This window comes from Kogia breviceps, chromosome 16, assembly GCF_026419965.1.
Source record: "Kogia breviceps isolate mKogBre1 chromosome 16, mKogBre1 haplotype 1, whole genome shotgun sequence".
NCBI lineage: Eukaryota > Metazoa > Chordata > Mammalia > Artiodactyla > Physeteridae > Kogia > Kogia breviceps.
This window is the reverse complement of record NC_081325.1, coordinates 26,952,722-26,971,210: the sequence shown is the minus strand read 5'-3', so window position 1 is coordinate 26,971,210 and position 18,489 is coordinate 26,952,722. Positions and strand designations below refer to the sequence as shown.

The 18,489-nt window shown below is 39.7% G+C and overlaps 1 pseudogene; it reads left to right on the top strand.

Annotated features, from left to right (window-relative positions):
• Positions 1–564: 564 nt before the first annotated feature.
• On the top strand, positions 565–2,036 carry LOC131743116 (heterogeneous nuclear ribonucleoprotein K pseudogene; annotated as a pseudogene).
• Positions 2,037–18,489: the final 16,453 nt, after the last annotated feature.

Here is an 18,489-nt window from a genome sequence, read left to right as displayed (position 1 = left end):
TTTTTTAGCATAGTTATCTCTGAAAGGCACATCAATAGTACAAGAAGAATGCAGAAGAAGATTTAAAATGTTTAAAGTGATGTGGAGATTTACAGAAGTTAAAATAATTTATTCTTGGTCTGCACCATAAGTCATAAGGAAAATTTTGACCTTTGGGCTATTGATCTATCTTTTAACCAAATACCTGTCACTTCATGTAGATATTAAATTTGAAATGTGTTATTTCCCAGCCAATTCAATGCCAATTGGTTCAATATCAGTTTATCCACTAAAAAAAGAAAAAGAAAAACAATCCAGGGAAATTACTCTTAAGCCTGATGATTTTAGCATTCATTTCAAAGGCCACAACGTAAAAGAAAGAAAAAGAAAACATGTATCCTCTTGTTACTTCTTTGAGGTGCAAATATCCAGAAAATATAAAATCAAAAAGAATGGGGGCCATCTCCTGTCGCATCCGGCCTACTGCAGCTCTAGGATGTCAGTTGGTCCTGGCCAGAACACATCAGTTCTGCCCTGCAAGGATATATTTAATAACTGATTGGTGTGTTCCTTTAATACAAGAAAATGGAAATGGAACAGCCAGAGGAAACCTTTCCCAACACCAAAACCAATGGCAAATTTGGTAAACCCCCTGCTGAAGATATGGAAGAGGAGCACACCTTTAAAAGATCTAGAAACACTGATGAGATGGTTGAATTGCGCATTCTGCTTCAGAGCAAGAATGCTGGGGCAGTGATTGGAAAAGGAGGCAAGAATACTAACGCTCTCCGTACAGATCACAGCGCCAGTGTTTAAGTCCCAGGCAACAGTGGCCCCGAGTGCACATTGAGTATCAGTGCTGATATTGAAACAGTTGGAGAAATTCTGAAGAAAATCATCCCTACCTTGGAAGAGGGCCTGCGGTTGCCATCACCCACTGCAAGGAGCCAGCTCCTGCTCGAATCTGATGCCATGGAATGCTTAAATTACCAACACTATAAAGGAAGCGACTTTGCGAGTTGAGATTGTTGATTCATCAGAGTCTGGCTGGAGGAATTATTGGTGTCAAAGGTGCTAAAATCAAAGAACTTTGAGAGAACGCTCAGACAACAATCAAGCTTTTCCGGGAATGTTGTCTTCAATCCACTGACAGAGTGGTTCTTATTGGAGGAAAATCTGATAGGGTTGTAGAGTACATAAAGATCATCCATGATCTTATATCAGAGTCTCCCATCAAAGGATGTGCTCAGCCTTATGATTCCAATTTTTATGATGAAACCTATGATCATGGTGGTTTTACAATGATGTTTGATGACCGCTGTGGACGTCCCGTGGGATTTCCCATGTGGGGAAGAGGTGGTTTTTTACAGAATGCCTCCTGGTCAGGGTGGGCTTCCCATGCCTCCATCCAGAAGGGATTATGATGATAGGAGCCCTCGTCGAGGACCTCCTCCACCTCCTCCTGGACGAGGGGGCCGGGGTGGTGGCAGAGCTCGGAATCTTCCTCCTTCTCCTCCACCACCACCATCTAGAGGAGGAGATCTAATGGCCTATGACAGAAGAGGAGACCTGGAGACCATTATGACGGCATGGTTGGTTTCAGCGCTGATGAAACCTGCGACTCTGCAGTAGATACATGGAGCCCATCAGAGCCGCTGATGGCTTATGAACCACGGGGTGGCTCTGGGTATGATTATTCCTATGCAGGGGGTCGTGGCTCATATGGTGATCTTGGTGGACCTATTATTACTACACAGGTAACTGTTCCCAAAGATCTGGCTTGATCTATTATTGACAAAGGTGGTCAGTGGATTAAACCAAACCGTCATGAGTCAGGAGCATTGATCAAAACTGATGAGCCTTTAGAAGGGTCCGAAGATCGGATCATTACCATTACAGGAACACAGGCCCAGATACAGAATGCACAGGATTTGCTGCAGAATAGTGTGAAGCAGTATCCTGGAAAGTTTTTCTAAGACTAGTGAAGAACTGAAGGAGTCCTGCATCTTTTTTTTTTAATCTGCTTCTGTTTAAAAAGCCAACATTCCTCTGCTTCATAGGTGTTCTTCCTTTGAGGTGTAGTGAAATCTTTGCTGTCACCAGATATAATGTTTCAGTTCCTTGCAAACAGGGTTGGGGGTTGGGGGAGGGTGTGCAGAAACTAACATTGAAATTTTGAAATAGCAGCAGAGTGAGTGAATTTTAATTTTTGCTCATTGTTGGTGGTTTTAAAAAAATCCCCCAATGTCGGGCTTCCCTGGTGGCGCAGTGGTTGAGAGTCCGCCTGCCGATGCAGGGGACGCGGGTTCGTGCCCCGGTCCGGGAGGATCCCACATGCCGCGGAGCGGCTGGGCCCGTGAGCCGTGGCCGCTGAGCCTGCGCGTCCGGAGCCTGTGCTCCGCAACGGGAGAGGCCACAACAGTGAGAGGCCCGCGTACCACCAAAAAAAAAAAAAAAAAAATCCCCCCATGTAATTATTGTGAACACTTTGCTTTGTGGTCACTGTAACATTTGGGGGGCTGGGTAGGACAGGGAGGAAAAGTAACAATAGTCCATATGTCCCTGGAATCCATTCAGAGCAGTGTGCAGAATGTAATGCTCTTTTGTAAGAAATGTTTTATGGTTTTTAAAATAAATTTAGTGAACCTCAAAAAAAAATAAAGAATTGGATCCCACAACTTGGGAAACAGGGTATTTAGAAATCACAGTGAACAATATATGTGCCCTAAGAAAAACCCAAACATAATTTTCATAGACAAAAGGCAAACAATCTGCCAGTAGCAATTCAAATGTCAGTTCAGTTAAAAAGATAACCATTTAAATTTTGAAAAACAAAATGCCTCTGTTAATCACAGAATCTTTTTAAATATGTATTTGTCTGGTAAAGTTTGACAATGCTGCCTGTGAAATCCGAAAGGAGAACGTGTCTTGAGAATGTGGAAGCACAAGAAACTTCAACTAAAATTGTCTTTTCCCATATGGCAACTTAAGACAAATAGTCCTAAGTGTGTTATTTTGAGAGACACACAATTTTGAAATAACTGGAGATACCTCAAGTTATTCTAGAAGTGAAATGTAGAAAGAAGTACTTTGGCTTATTCACCTTAGACTTTTCCTGTTTAGTTAGAGGTTGCATTCAATTACCTTGCATTTGAAACTCTTTTGATTCTATATTTGTAGTATTTATTGTTTTGAGGGGGAACCATTTTCATATATATGTTAGATTTGAATCACGACCATTTACATGACATTTTATTAAAATATATGGTTTGAACATGAATAAGGCCGTGTGTTAATTATTCAAGAGATATGAAGATAAATAAGATAATTCTTACCCAAAGGAACATGTAGTAGAAAAACTAAGTAGAAAAATAGGGAGAAATGTTAAGATAAATAGTACTAGATAATTACATAATATGGGCTGTGTATGAATGGGATAAAAGAAGTAAGAGCAGAGAGTTGTGACAGTAAACCCAGCAAAGACATACGCCCTTCACTAGATCAGAAAAGGCTTCAAGGAAGCACTGGCATTTGAGTTGGACGCCATTAAAGGAAGTTCAACAGACTAGCTTTGGTGAGGCACATTCTAATATTCTGAAAGGCAGAAAAATACTAGCAAAATAAAAATGATGAACAGGACATGTGAAATTTTTTTTCCAGAAGCTTGACAAACTTTTTTTTTTTTTTTTTTTTTTTTTCCGGTACGCGGGCCTCTCACTGCTGTGGCCTCTCCCGTTGCGGAGCACAGGCTCCGGACGCGCAGGCTCAGCGGCCACGGCTCACGGGCCCAGCCGCTCCGCGGCACGTGGGATCTTCCCGGACCGGGGCACGAACCCGTGTCCCCTGCATCGGCAGGCGGACTCTCAACCACTGCGCCACCAGGGAAGCCCTTGACAAACTTTTAATAGATGTTGGTATAAGCAAAGGCAGACTAATCGAAGTACATGTTGTCTTGTGTGTGTGTATGTGTGGTATGCGGGCCTCTTACTGTTGTGGCCTCTCCCGTTGCGGAGCACAGGCTCCGGACGCGCAGGCTCAGCGGCCATGGCTCACGGGCCCAGCCGCTTCGCGGCATGTGGGATCTTCCCGGACAGGGGCACGAACCCGTGTGCCCTGCATCAGCAGGCGGACTCGCAACAACTGCGCCACCAGGAAAGCCCTGAGCCCATGTTTTTTATCAGTGCCTTGAGTCCTACCTTCCTCACATATCCGTAGCAGAGGAAAAAGGCAGTGCTTACAGCTCTCTTTAACTCTTAATTGCATCAAGGGTTTGGTTTGACGCATCACTTTCCAAAGTGCAGAAAGAGGCTATGGAAAATGTACCTTTTCCTCCCGACACTTCGAAAGCTTTGCAAGATGAGCTGCTGGTCTTCTGAGGCATGAGGATGGACTTGACCTGTCAATATTTTGGAATTATCTTATTAAGTACATTTTCTTTCTCTTCTTCTTTTTTTTTTTTTCGCGGTACACGGGCCGCTCACTGTTGTGGGCTCTCGCGTTGCGGAGCACAGGCTCCGGACGCGCAGGCTCAGCAGCCATGGCTCACGAGCCCAGCCGCTCCGTGGCATGTGGGATCTTCCCGCACCGGGGCACGAATCCGTGTCCCCTGCATCGGCAGGCGGACTCCTAACCACTGCGCCACCAGGGAAGCCCCATGTTGTCAGTTTTAAAAAGCCACACAATGGTTGTGAAAATTTTAAGTTATTTTTGTATATTGAGAGCAGGGATATTTCCATCACATGGTAGAGCCTAGAAAGAGATATTGTATTTCTTGAGTGATAGAAAGTAGCAGCTGGTGGGACAAAGAACGGGCTGTAGAAAGAATACTTGCTCTGACTCTTACTAACTGGAAAAGGTACTTAACCTTCCGTGACTGTTTTCTTATCTAAAGTAGGAATATTAACAGTGCCTACTTCCTAGGTTGTCATGAGTATTAAATGAATTACTAGGTATAAAACACTTGAACTAATGCATGGCAAATAGTAAGCACTCAGTGTTGTATTAGCTCATTTTCATTATGTGGAGCAGAGATGAAACTACTTTCATGTAGATATAGGTATTTTTATTTTAATTTTCTTTAGAAAAGATCTGCTTTGGATCATTTAAGAACTTCAGCAATGGAATGAAAACTAAACTAAACTTGCCAATTAAAGATAACTTCCTTTTAAAAGTCCTTCAAGTTTCTTTCTCCTCTTGCAGCGGTTCTAGAATATAGCTACACTTTTTAGTCATATGAAGATTTCTTAAAAATACTAATGCCAGGATCCTACCTCCAGAGATTCTAACTTAATTGGCCTTGGCTGTAAGGAGTTTTAAAAGCTTCCCAGGTGATTTTCAATGTACAGCCAAGGTTGAGAACCACTGAGCCAATGGGTAAATCATCTGCCAATTTGAAGTTCAAAATCCCTGTAAGTGCCAATTCATAACTTCTTATCAAGTATTTCTGTGCTCGCCTCTGTCCCCCTCACACTGGCTCAGCGGGACAGTGTGAATCCTCAGTGATGGGTCTTTGACTTGGGGCTTCACTAGTCTCCACTATCATGGAGTTGGCCTACTTTTGTTCCTGGGAGGCTTGCACTGCTGTCCACTGAAGTGGATCTGGGATGAGCACTGACTGCCTGCCTGGCTACCAGCCCAGGTAACATTTGATCCCACCTGGCTTCATAGGCACTTTGCTGGATGTGCTGCTGAAGCCCACCCTCACACAACTACCTCAGGCTGTGAAGTCCTGTGCCCTGTAGCCTCTTCGTCTTTATACCTGGGCTGCTGATAGTCACTGGTCCTCTTGAACCTCCCACTTTTCCCTCAACACCAGGTATGTTGGAATGTCCCATTCAAACCCTGTGCACGCCATAGGGTTTGGGGTCCTTTTGCAGGTGAATCTATCTAGACATCACTTTCTCTCTGCTCTTGCTCTTCTGCTACGCCTGCACTGCACTGGATGCAAAGGATTGTCTGGGACTCTGGTCATATTTCCATCATCTTGTGGCTGAGACCTAGCAGAGGGGATTTTTGTTTCATACAAGGGAACCAGGGAGCACTTAACCCTAGTTTCTCCTCCTCCAGTGCAGGTATACCCCTTGGACAGAAATCTGTGCCCTCCTCCTCCAGTTTCTATTATTTTTCCTTAGGTCACATCCTCAACCCTTGCTATGCTATAGCTTAAGGAAAATTCTGTGACCCAAGTCTCATGGCTTGACTCTGGACATGAAAAAGGCAGATTTTTGGAATTCAGAAAAATCTTTTTCTTTTGGAAATCCTAGCATTGTGTCTCACAATGGAGTCAAAAATTTCATTTTTAGCTAAAATTTGAATAGCAAACTTTTTGTTTTTGTCCTCCTGTCCTAACATTACTGCTTATATCTTTCCTGAGGCAATAGGTATACCTGCCATAATCAGGGGACAGCCCCATATAAGGAAGTATAAAAAATAAAAACACAATTTTATATTTCAAGCTATATTATTCCCATAATATCTGTAATTGAAAATAATTCCAGCATGAATATTCCACTCTTCTTAAGCATTTAGCTTCTAACCTAGAAGACAGGGTACACCTGTTTTCAACCCTATGGTTTTGAAACCAACAATTCTTTCCTTCCTTCTTTCTTAGTCCAAACCCTATTGTGTGTGTGTGTTGTGTGTGTGTGCGTAATTCTTGTTTTGCTTACTAGATCCTTTAGGTTTATAAGTTGCAACGTTTCAATTTATTCTAAGAATTTAAGAATAGGACTCATGTCTTGACCAACCGCCACCAAGACTAAGAATGTAGGGCACATACTAAGCATCAAAATATTTCCTTACTACTAACAATCTCTCCTGGACCACTGAGGATAGAGACTTTGAAAGAGACATCTTTCTTTCCCTTTGGCCTCCTCCAATCTTTCATGAAAAAATAAGTGCACTAAAATTCTGGCTTCTCTCATTAAGATTGAAGCAATATCCAGAGATTCAAGTTTCATACAATGTGCCTCCACCTATACCAAGATGGAGTTAACTCCACCCCACTCTATCCAGAGAACCCCTTCTCAGATGCAGGCCCTTGTTCCATCAGTTCTGCTCCAGAAAGCTAAAGTTAGGACTTATTTTTCACCTTCCTCCCCAAATAAATATACTTAGGTTTTTACAATGGCAAAGGAATGTATTTCCATTTAAGAAAAACTAGAAAATTGAGGAAAGGATAAAAAAAAAAAACCCACAAATAAACACCCAATAATTACCAATGTTATCATTTTGGTATGCTTCCTTCCATGAGAACAGTATAAATTATAATCAAATAGATAGCTGCCTTTTTCATTTTAGAATATATGATGAATATTTAATAGTCATTCAAAATATTTGTTTCCACTACTTTTACACATAAATAAAACTATGCTTAAAATAACAGCAACATAAAGAGCAAAGAATAATAATATTACTTAAGTGTATAATTGCAATATACTAGGCTAACTCTTTAATATCATGATATCTCACAGATTTGTCCATCAGTATTAGTATCATGGATGAAGACAATGTGGTACGTATATACAATGGAATATTACTCAGCCATAAGAAAGAACGAAATAATGCCATTTGCAGCAACATGGATGGACCTAGAGATTTTCATACTGAGTGGAGTAAGTCAGACAGAGAAACACAAATATCATATGATATCACTTATATGTGAAATCTTAAAAAAATGGTACAAATGAATTTATTTACAAAATGGAAATAGAGTAACAAATGTATAAAACAAACTCATGGTTACCAAGGGGAAAGAGGGAGATAAATTGGGAGATTGGGATTGACATATACACACTACTATATATAAAATCAATAACTAATAAGAATCTACTGTATAGCACAGGGAACTCTACTCAATACTCTGTAATGAGCTATATGGGAAAAGAATCTAATAAAGAGTAGATATATGTATTTGTATAACTGATTCACTTTGCTGTTCAGCAGAAACTAACACAACATTGTAACTCAACTATACTCCAATAAAAATTCATTTAAAAAAAGAAAAAAGTATCATTCCCATTTTACAGACGAAAAAACTGATTAAATAATTTGGCCAGGGAACTCTACATCAAAATTTAGTTCTCTGACACCCTACTTTGTACATAATTCTATTTCCATAGGAAAAAAAAAATCCCCAGAAGTGGAGTGAAAAGTTCAAAACATTTTAATTCTTTCATGCTATTGATGCCTATATCTAAGTTGCTTTCCAGAAAGTTTTTTTTTTAATTTACAAACCTACAAGAAGTGTATGAAAATGCCTATCTCACAACATTTTTTCTCAAATTGTTGCCAGTCTGAAGGTGAAAAATTGCAACGCATTGTATTGAAAGTATTTTCACATTAATTGCCCATCTGTATTTATTTTCTGAATTATCTTTCCTTGACTTTTGTTCATGCTTCTGAGATCTTTTTATTGTTGATTTTTTAAAGTATTGAATATGTCATGCATGTTCCAAATATTTTTCTCAGTTTGCCAATTTGCTTTAAATTTGGAATTATAGATTTTAGATTTTGTTTTGTTATGTTTAATTTTTATGTTATCAGTCCTTTCTTTTGTTGTTTCTTCAACGACTTTATGCTTACAAAAATCCTTCCCAATCACGAATGGATAAATATCTGATACTTTGATTTCTTATTGTTCTGTGAGTCATTAGGGGAAGTCCATTGTGGTGTACAGGGTGTTCATTCTTCACTGAGATGGTGTGTGTGGAATCTTGGCCCTGCCCCTTATTGGCTGAGTGACCTTGGATGGGCTGGCTATTTCCCTATCTCTTAAATGGTGATAATACCTCCCTCTAAACTTTGTTGTCAATATTAAATGAAATAATAGATTTAAAACACAGCATGCATAGTAAGCACTCAGTCAACTGTAGTTATTAATTCACATGAAATTAATATTTGGTTTAGTATATAACATTGATAATTTAATTTTTTGCCCAAAATATTTGATCAGTTTTCCCAGCATCAGATATTTTAAAAATCTTTCCTTATGTGATGTTTGTTGCTACAGTTTGTAACTACTAACTCTCTATTTGTGCTTTCGGTTGGCCATGGAAAGAAGGGCCCTTGTAATAAAGTGATTTGTGTGCGTGTGTTCTCACTCTAGGCGCAATTATGCATTACTCTTTGAACATGAGAGCTTGAGCTTTTCTGTTCAGTAAAACAAGCCAACAACCCTATCTAAGGGAAGGTCCAGTGGAGTCAAGGCTCAGCCATAGACTGTCTATTGGCACCGCCATATTGGAATACACCTCTCTTTACCTCAACACACACATATGGCAGGACCAACCTGAACCAGCAGACATACCAGGTGACCCACAAAGTGAGCTGCCCCCACTCATTCTGCCCACAACAATGATGAAAAAACTCTTACAACTTTTTATCCTTGGTGTTCTGATGAAGCTTCAGAAAACAGAAGTAAAGCAATAGATCTAAGGAAGATAACTGTTCTCCTCAACAGAGTGCTGCTTTCCCCACTCCTCTTATTGCCATCTTATCCTAAGGATATCCTGAATAATTTGCCCCATAAAAGGGGTTAACCTACCTGAGATGGTTCTTCCAAGTTGTCAAGTTCTTTCTCCACAAAACTTAACTGTGGATTTTAAAAAATGTTTCCTCCAGCTATTTAAGTATCATCCAACAAAAAAGAAATGAAAAAGAAAATCATTAATAAATAATGTAAACAACTATACATGGGTTTTCACATGCGATTTCACATTTAGGAGAAAATAAGATTTTTAAGCAAATTTACAGTGATTTAACAACATATCTTCAGACTAAGACCTGACTCAGTGGAAGCCTTCACAAATGGAGCAGCCATGGATTGTGGCTGAATTAAGTTAGGTCATGTCTGATATTCTCTGCTTCCATTTCTATTCACCAATGATTACCATAAATATTTGATTCTCTCCTAGAATTCTGCTGCCATTTTCTGTATCCTGGCCTCTGACTTAGCCCACCACTGTAAAGTTTGTCTTTGTTCATTAATTCCTATGTAGGCTTCTGACTTGCCTCCCAATCACGGAGAGGATTTGTGGTTCTGTAAGACTCATGGGAGCATCTACTCTGTGAAGGTCTTAGCTGTGCAGGAGCCACCCCCGCCCCCTCCGGGCTGCCTGTTTCCAGAAGTGCAGCTGCCTTTGGTTTTCTCCAGGTCTCAAGGCCAAGCATTGCACAAGACCCAGGACCTTAAAGCTAAGGAAGAAACTGAATCCCTCAGGAATGGAGAGAAGCTTTTAAGCCTTTTTACCTTAGTTCCCAGCTCTCCCCTTTGGGGTAGTGAGAGCTACAGCAAACAAAGACCCTTCTTCTCTCTTTTCAGTGGGGTTTCTCAGCTAACACTAAAGCTGCCTCAAATATGCTAGCTCTTCTATCAATCCTATTTCTGCACCTGTTGTTCATGGCTGTGCTTTCCACTAGTCAGGACAGACCTGTCCACACCACCAGTACATCTCAGTTCCTTCGTTCAATATTAAATCCCACCTGCCAACTGAGTCAAGGATTTGTCCAAAATGTCACCCAAGTTTCTCTTAATTTACTTGCTTGTCACATGGTCTAATTTATTGAAAAGAACATTAGCTGAATATCTGAAATAGATATGAAAAGAAAAAACCCTATAACCAGACAATAGAAATTTCTTTGTCATCTCATCATAATAATCATCATCCCTAACAATTATATAGTGCCTACTACATGCCAAACACTAATATAACTGCTTTACATAGATTAATTTCTTTGATCCTTACAACCAAATAAGGGTAATGGTATTATGTTCATTTTAAGATAAGGAATCTGAGGCAGAGAGAGAATACATAACTTATGCAAGGCCACAGCTGGCTCCAGATGCCCTGCTCTTAACCCTTACATCATGTCACCTACCTGCAATGAGAATCCCCAGGTGGCTTCCAAAATCCACTGTTATATAATGTAACCAAACAGCCTGTCTTCTGTGTTGTCAGTTCACTCCTGAGGGTACCATTAGGATTTACTCTGAAAGAGACAGTCCCTGAAGAATTCTACAAAGCAGGGATAGCTTCACAAGCAGGAAAGTTTAAAACTAAGCTTGAAATTTCCACAACAAAAATAACAGTTTTGACATTGCCTATCTGATATCTAAACTATATCAAAAACTTTTAAGCAATACCATGGAAAGCCTTGCTCCCATCCAATGGTAGAGGAAACGAAAGCTCAGGGAAGTCAGATACCTTGATCATCATCACACGAGTAGAAACTGAGCTGTTTGCCTATAGTGTGTATGTTCTTCCCACTTTAACACACTCTCCATTAAATAAAGATATTCTAATAGGTTGTATAATACCCATAGCGTACTCTAATAAATTACTCTTAAACTTAATTCTAGGAGATTAAAGTTTATCCTAGGGGAAATTCTTTCCAACTTTTAACAACCTGTGGAAAGCAGATCCACCATTTCCATGGCCTTTTCATTGAACTCAGATGACCCTCCCAAGACATTCACAGGAGAGAAGGGATCAAAGGTAGAGGTGCAGATGGAAGACCCTGCAGACATTACACGGAGATGCCCAACCATCCGTATGGCACAGCCAAACTCATAAGGTTTTCTGAGATTCCACAGCAGCTAAAATTCTTTTCTTCAATTCCTATAGTTAGTCCACTCAATGACAATACAAAATTGACTTCTCTGCTACATGACAGTTAATCAGTTTACCCAAAAATCATTTGCAAAGAGTAAAGTTTCACTGTCCCCACTCTTCTGAGGCACTGTGGTGTGACATACTGAAAAAGAACAGGTTTAGAAAAACAGCTAGATTCAAATCCAAGTTATGTCATTTACTATTAGTATGAACATGGAAAAAATTAACTCCCTGCAGGTTTTAGTTAATTCACTTAGAAAATGATAAGATATTATTACTAATTAGTTTGGATTTGGGAGCAGCAATAAATACCACCCTATCTTCCATTCTTGAGTTTAGAATCTACTAAAAAATAAGATAGAAGAGAAGAGCCAATCCATATCTTATCACCTGTTGTATTGATAAACCTGACTGGAGACCAGGACTTCAGTTGAGCTCCCTAAATTTCTCCAAAAAAATGGACCTGATTATTCTTCCACTTATACATGAAGTACGATAAACCAAGCCACTGGGACCTAGTCCAAAGCTACCCACATGGAAGACCACTCCTGGATCCTGAACACCTGTGGGCTGCAAAAGAGGGAACCCAAAAGACCCAGAGTCCAGCATGCTCGGCTCCTTCTACAAGATTTACCAATAAGATAAGTCAGTCTTATCAGTGAGGAGTCAATGAGGATGCAAAAAGAACTTGGAAGAATTCTTCTCATATTAACCTTTGTGAAGTGGGAATTCTCTCCTCTTTATGGATTCATGAATAACAAAGAGAAAGTGTTCTTCCAAACAGCACCAAAGAGTGATGCCTTCAGCTAAGAATTCTCTTATACATATCCAATTATATGTTGAAGGCTTCAATTTGGATATAATACAAGTACCTAAATTCAGAAGCCTGAAAAACTGAGTTAATAATCTCATTTTATTTCTTAACATATTCCTCCTCCAGTGTGCCCTATCTCGATAAAAGGTACCACCATCCATTCAAAGTCTCAATGCAGAAATCTAGGTGTTAACCTTGATGCTTCCCCCTCTTCTTTATTAAATTAACCATGAGATCTTATTTAATTCTATCTTCTAAATATCTTTCAACTATACGGTAATTCCCTCCTTTCCCACTATAACCACTTCTTCCAGGATATCACTATTATTGTATTTACTTCCTATTTTACTTCCTTTTACTTTTTCCCTCTACCCCATCATCTACCTGAATGGCTCTCCAAACAGCCCCCCAAATCATTTTTGTAATATGCAAATTGAATTCTATTTATCTGACTCCAGCTCTTTCACTTACTTCAAGTTTCTTCTTAAATCTCACTCTCTTAGGAAAGTCTTCCTGATCTCTTCTAGACTTATATACAGGAATTCAACAGTTAACTTTCATAGCCTCCTGTAATTCCTCTTGTGACAAGACTCACCACACTTTATTTTAATTGTTTTTTATATCATTCTGCCAAAGTCTATTGTTGTCAAACGTTGAAAGCCAAAGATAAAGAACAAATATTGTAATCAGCAAGAAAAATTACATTGCATACAGAGGAACAACAATCTGATTAATAGCTGACTTTTCATGAAAGCCATGGGAGTCAGAAGAGATCGGAACAATGTCTTTCCAGAGCTGAAACAAAAACTTATCAATCAGGAAGTCTCTACCCAGTGAAAATATTCTTCAAAAATGACAAAAAAAGAAGACATATTTGGATAAACAAAAACTAGTATAATTTTCTGTCAACATAACTGTGCTAAAGTCATTGCTAAAGGAAGTTCTTCAGGTTGAAGAGAAACTATTTCAGATGAAAACTTGGATCCTTGTAAAGAAGGAAGAGCATCAGAAATGGTAGATATCTGGTACTTACAGAAAGTGACACAATATAAATTGTAAGTAAAATATGAAAAGTTATGTATTTAATATACTATATATATACATATATATGACAATGTATGTATATATATACATATATATATTAATGCCCAGAACAACCATTATAAAAACTGCAGAGAAACATAAAAATATAAGGTATTAAAATTTATGGAATGCAGGCAAAGCAGTGTCCAGAGAGACATTTATACCTGTAAATGCCTATGTTAGAAGTAGTAGATCTAAAAATTGATTATATGAGTTCTCATCTTTTAAAAAATTAGACAAAAAGAAAAATGTACTCAAATTAAGTTATAGCAAGAAAATAATAAATGTGAAGGAATAAATCAATGAAATGGGAAACAAGAAAATAATAGACAAAAATCAATAAAACCAAATACTAGTTATCTCAAACATATGTAAAATTAATCAGCATAACTGCACTAATCAAGGAAAAAAGAGATACACATCAAAATATTAACATTGAAAGAGGATATAGCACTACAGAGCCTACATACACGGAAAGGATAATAATGGAATGTTTTGAACAACTTAATATAACAATATATATAGCTGAAATGAATAAATTTCTTACAATACAGAAATTTGACCCAAGAAGAAAAACTTGAATATCCTGTATTACTTAAGAACTGAATTTGTAATTTAAAATCTTCCCACAAAGAAAACTCCAAGCCCAAATGGCTCCAGCGGTGAATTCTCTCACACATTTAAGAAAAAAAAATACCAATTCTATGCAAACTCTTTCAGAAAATAGTAGAAGAGAGAATACTTCCAAAATCCCTTTATATGGCCAGCCTTACTCTGATGCCAAAACCTGACACAAACATCACAAGTATAGAAAGCCATAACTCAACATACACTATGGACATTAATGCAACAATCCTGAACAAAATTTAATAAATAAAGACCAGCAATATTAAAAGAGTATATAATACATCATAGTCAAGTGGGATTTATCCAAGGAATGGTATGTAGGTTTGCCATTTGAGAATCAATGTAATTCACCATATAAATAGTATAAAATAGAAAAACCATATGATCTTTTCAATACATGCAGAAAATTCATTTGACACAAGTTATGATAAAAACTTCAAAAACTAGGAATATGTATCAGCATATACATGTAAAGAAGCCTAATAACATTTTTAACACAACAGATCAAAGGTCAACCATAGTAACCAACATGAGGATTACATGGGTCTAAGTACTAACCAGAAGGTTTCCCCAAAGCAGATACCTTTTTCTTCAGAAGATTCCATGGGTAACTAATAAAATGCATGACCTAGTCATGTGAGGAACCCAGAATGGTAATAGCACTGACCAAGGACCAGTCTAATCTCCTTACCAACTAGTAGTATGACCTTCAATTTCTGTACCTTAGATTCCCCGTCTGTAAAATACGAAGCTTGACTTAGAAGGATGATACCTCAGCTCCCTATAGCCCCCTTCCGATTTATAACATGAGCAGTAAAAGATTCTCCAGTCTTTTAGTCAATAACTTTTGTTGCCAAGTTCCAACTGGGTATAGCTCCTTGAGGGGAGTGAGAGGTGGTGAGAACAAACAGAAGCTGAGCCCCAGACCTGAAGTCAGGACCATCATGGTGATGCTTACCCTTGGCAGATGAGTTGTGCAGACCCTGCTGGGACACCATCTGTCACAGCTGTGTGAAGTCAAAGGAAAAGCTGTGGGAAACGTTCACCAGCTTCAATGGGTCATTTTTCACCAGTTGCAGATGGCTCTGTGGAACAAAACAAAAAGCAAGGGGGGGGTGCAGTTACTGGCAAACTACACGCAACATCCCGAGATGAATGAACTGTCTGTAACTTGAAAGCTAGGCCTGCAGATTCACTGTGGGGAGAGTCCAGCCTCCTCTCTGCTTCCTAACACTCTCCATCCAAACTCCCGTGGTGTTTAGTACAGCACAGCACTAGGCCCTGGGTACTGGTACTCCATGCATAGTGATTAGTGAGGCAGTACGGTGACTCAGACTCAGCCACCCATTCAGAAGTCCTAAGAAAGTGCCAGGGGGTACCTGGCTCACAGTAAGTGCTTGACAAATGCTTATCAAAATAGACTGCCTTGAAAAGATATCCCCTTATTTCACAGAAAAATCCAGATGGGAGCTTGTTCTGTTACCTCTATCCAGTATTTTCTGAAATTTCTAAATCCGATTCACTCAGATTGTCTCCGTTGTTACGTCCCCTTGCACTGTCCCAAACTCCTGATTTACTTCTCAGCTAACGGACACTGACCTCTTGCACTTCCCACCCATTTGGGGGTAATGGGCAGTAACAATTAACGATAAATGAGTTAGACCTTAGTACAAATATTAAACGGTTCAATTTGTTTGGGGCATCCAAAATATTTCCTTTCTGCTTCAGCCACAAATACCATTAGCTGCTCTCTCTCCCCTTTCAACAAAAACTTGCTTTCAGAAAAGACTCTGATGCCCCTCATCTATAGCATAATATAAGTTTGTCAATGTGATGGGATTCTAAGGAAATTTATATCCTAAGGCATACCTCTAATTGTTTCATGAAGAACTTAGCCACCTGGACAAGCACTGCCGTAATTGGAGGAATTCCGGAGGAGGGCCTGTATGTTATATCATAGGGGATACATTATCTAAGAGTAAAATTGGTCTTGACTTTTCGTGTACTCTCCTCCAAGACTTCTTTTGACTTTTCGATGCCCTCACATCTGATTTATTGTGTTACTGCTCTTGCTGCTAAAATGGGAAATGGATAGCTAATGATTTAAAAGAGCTACTGCCAAGGAGTGATTAACGGTCTGGGAAGAGGCAAGCAGAGGCATAATGTATGTGCAAAGAGTTAATGCATTTCCAAAGCTTTCCTCTCTCTAGGAGGATATCCCTCACTTTGAAGTAAAAAAAAAAAAAAAAAAAAAAAAAAAAAAAAAATCTAGGTGTGCCTGAAGAGGGATGCTGAAAGACAGGAGGCTGCTTTAAGGAGATATTGAACTTCAGGCCTTAAATGATTTAAATGCAATTCCCTTGTGCAGCTGCTAAACCAAAGCACCTCACCCCAGGGAAGGGATGAGAAATTTTGAGGGCGATTGAACACTGAGAATTCTCATCGTGGCTTAGCAAAAAGTGACTTAGCACAAGTGTTTCAGTAATTATGAAGCATGGGGATGCTCACTGGCTCTGAAAGGCCTAGTCACCAGTGTGACAACTGTGGTGCTGGTGAAAGAGACAGTCAGATGAGGCAGGAATGAACATCTTTCACCTTTGCAATCTGCTAAAGCTCCGGCAACTTTTCTTCCGGGAATGGGTGTCTGCCACTCTGTGCATTCATGCCAAGGTTTGGTTGTTTGTTTGTTTGTTTTTTCAGTACGCGGGCCTCTCACTGTCGTGGCCTCTCCCGCTGCGGAGCACAGGCTCCCGACGCGCAGGCGCAGCGGCCATGGCTCACGGGCCCAGCCGCTCCGTGGCATGTGGGATCTTCCCGGACCGGGGCACGAACCCGTGTCCCCTGCATCGGCAGGCGGGCTCTCAACCACTGCGCCACCAGGGAAGCCCCATGCCAAGGTTTTTAAGATAAGGTGTGCAGAGCTAATCAGGGGAAGAAGAGGGAGGGAGAATATTTATTAAGTAGCTACTGTGTAGGCAGCACCTGCTGGGGGCCTGGAATTTTACATTCTTTCTTTAAAAAAAAGTAAAGGGCTTCCCTGGTGGCGCAGTGGTTGAGAGTCCGCCTGCCGATGCAGGGGACGCGGGTTCGTGCCCCGGTCCGGGAGGATCCCACGTGCCGCGGAGCGGCTGGGCTCGAGAGCCGTGGCCGCTGAGCCTGCGCGTCCGGAGCCTGTGTTCCGCAAAGGGAGAGGCCACAATAGTGAGAGGTCCGCGTACCGCAAAAAAAAAAAAAGGAAAGAAAAAGAAATTTTCCTGGGAAATTCTACATCATTACAGAAACTCATAGAAACAGAAAATTCCTCTGCAACTCTGCACAGATCATATAGACCTGGAAAGCTGCTGTATATAGACATACATCCAGCCTCAGAACCACATGCCGCTGCCCTAAAGCTTAGCACCACTATGGCGATACCTTTCTCGCTTTGCTTTGTAGGTTTTTCACATACGCATGCATTTCTAGGGGTTATAGTTTATCTGTGCTTGTTTTTGAACTATATACCAATGGGATCATGAAACATTGATTCTTCTGTAATCTGGCTTCTTTCATTCAATTAAAAAGTTATGTTTATGATGTACATGTTTTTGTCTGACACTGTTGTTTGTTCATTTCATTGCTATCATACTATTACATGACTATATCACCGTCCATTTATCCACTCTACTGCTGAGTATCTGTGGGTTAGAACTATCATGAATAATCATCTATGAGCACTCTTATGCATGTCTTATGAAGCACATGGGCATGCATTTCTGTCAGTTATATACCTAATGACAGAATTGGGGGTCACCATAACATATATCTTCAACCTAAGTGAATATTAAAAACCTCTTTTCCAAATGATTGTACCAATTCACATCAATAGTGTCAGGTAGTTCCTGTTGCTTCATATTCTTAATAAACTTAGTATATTGCAAGACTTTTTTCATTTTAGCCATTCACATAGATGTATGTCATTTGTCATTTTTCTGATTACTAATGAGATTGACATCTTTTCAGATGTGCACTAGGTATTAGGATGTCATATTTTTGAAACACCTGCTCAAGGTCTTTGTCCATTTGTATAATTCTTTATTGATTTAAATGATACTGCATCATACATATAATTACAAATAGCTTCTCACCCTCTTTACTTACCATTTTATTTATTTATTTTTGGCTGTGCCTCGTGGCTTGCAAGATCTTACTTCCCTGACCAGGAATCGAACCCAGGCCCCAGCAGTGAAAGTGCAAGATCTAACCACTGGACTGCCAGGGAATTTCCACCCTTTCATTCTCTTAATGTTTCTTCTAAAGAACAGAAATACTTAATTTTAATACAGTCAAATTTATCAATCTTTTTCCATGTGATTATCCTGCCTATCCTGAGGCAAC